This window comes from Chiloscyllium plagiosum, chromosome 37 (assembly GCF_004010195.1).
Source record: "Chiloscyllium plagiosum isolate BGI_BamShark_2017 chromosome 37, ASM401019v2, whole genome shotgun sequence".
NCBI classification, from domain to species: domain Eukaryota; kingdom Metazoa; phylum Chordata; class Chondrichthyes; order Orectolobiformes; family Hemiscylliidae; genus Chiloscyllium; species Chiloscyllium plagiosum.
The window spans coordinates 29,313,306-29,314,918 of NC_057746.1; the positions used below are offsets into that span (position 1 = coordinate 29,313,306).

The 1,613-nt window shown below is 55.1% G+C and overlaps 1 long non-coding RNA gene across 1 annotated transcript in view; it reads left to right on the forward strand.

Moving 5' to 3' along the window:
- LOC122541465 overlaps window positions 1–1,544 on the forward strand; it is an 8,528-nt gene extending 6,984 nt beyond the window's left edge. The window contains exon 4 of the long non-coding RNA XR_006309608.1: window positions 1,392–1,544. This is a non-coding gene — a long non-coding RNA (uncharacterized LOC122541465). The remainder of the gene's footprint in view (window positions 1–1,391) is intronic.
- The last annotated feature ends 69 nt before the right edge of the window (window positions 1,545–1,613 follow it).

Consider the following 1,613-nt stretch of genomic DNA (forward strand, 5'->3'; position numbering starts at 1 on the left):
CCTGATAAATGTAACTTCACTCTACCCCTCCCTCAGTCTCCCCACTCCCTTGCTGCCCATCACTCCTGCTTCCCCTCACTATCCTCATTCCCACCCACATCACCTCACTCTCCCCTTCCTCTTGCATTCACCAACCTTCCACTTACTGTTCCCTACCCTTCCAGTTCCACTTACCGTCCACTTTCCTCACTCTCCATTTTCACTGACACTCATTTTGTTATCGCACTCCTCCCTGTGCTCACTTCCCCATTACTCTTCCCTCCTCTCATTCTTCCCTTCCTGTCCCTCCTTTCCTAGTTCCATCACCCTCAGTCTCCAACTCACTCTCCCCTTCTAATTCGTATCTTCCTCATGCACCTAGCCATCTCCCATTGGAGTCCATGTCCATCCATCTCTCTCAGTCTCTCCTTTCCCTCATTCTGCCCTCCCCCCATCCTGTCCATATAATTCATTCTCACTAACTCCTTCAGTCTCCCTCACATCTCCCATACCCCTCACTCTTCCCACCATACCCCTCAGTCTTTCCATCGCTCTCCCATCTCCCTTCTGGCCCCTATCATCTGACACTCCCCTATGCTGTCCCACACCCCCTTGCACTCCCCTCACTCTCCCCTCTACTTCCCCAACCTTTAGTGCTTCTACTCCATCCTCTTCTGCCACACAATCTGCCCCTCGCTCTCCCCTCACTTTCTGCTTCAGTTTACTGTCTCCAGCACACTGGAATTTGTCACGACCATCACACTTCCCATCCCCACAATTCCCCCTTCTTCTCCCCACTCCTCCTGGCTCTCCAGATGATGGCACTGCAGGCATTCCCCAAACTGCTCTCTCCCTTACCCGGCCCTAGGAATACCCCTTCCCATTGCTCTTACCTGAGCACTCACCCTCGCATTGCTCTCCCTCCTCTGAGCTCCCCCTTAATCTCCACACCACTCTCTCTCATACCACCCCCTCAGTCTCCCCGCTCTCCCTCCCACCTCTCCTCACTCTCCACCCTCTATCCCAACTCTCCTCACTCTCTCCCTCTCTTTCACCTTCCTCTCCCTCCTGCGATAAGGTTTATGTTAGGGTTAGTGTTCTGTTCTTCCTTTCCCCACTAACTCCCCTCCAAATGAACCCTCTCACCACACCTCCCTCCTTATCCCTCAACAGCCCTCGGCCTTACCATCCTTCCTCCTCATTGCTCCACTCTCACTGCACTCCCCCTCACTCACTTCTCTTTTTCTGACCCTCCACTCCTTCAAACTCCTCTTTTCCAGATTCGCCCTATCTCCCCTTCACTCTCACCCCCCCCCCTGTATCGGTCAACCCCTCCCTACCTGCGCCCCTCACTCTCCCTGGCCTCTCTCTCCCTCCCTCTCCCTGACGGTGTTATTTGATCTCTCCCCCAGCTCCAGCCTCTCTGACTCTGGATCCGAACACAGCGCATCCCCGGCTCATCCTGTCTGAGGACCGGACCAGTGTGAGACTCGGAGACACAGAGCAGCCGCTCCCTGACTCCCCGGAGAGATTTGATTCCTGGGAATGCGTCCAGGGATCAGAGGGATTCCCATCAGGGAGACCTTACTGGGAGGTGGAGCTGGGGGAGATGTTCTGGTGGGCTCTGGGAGTGG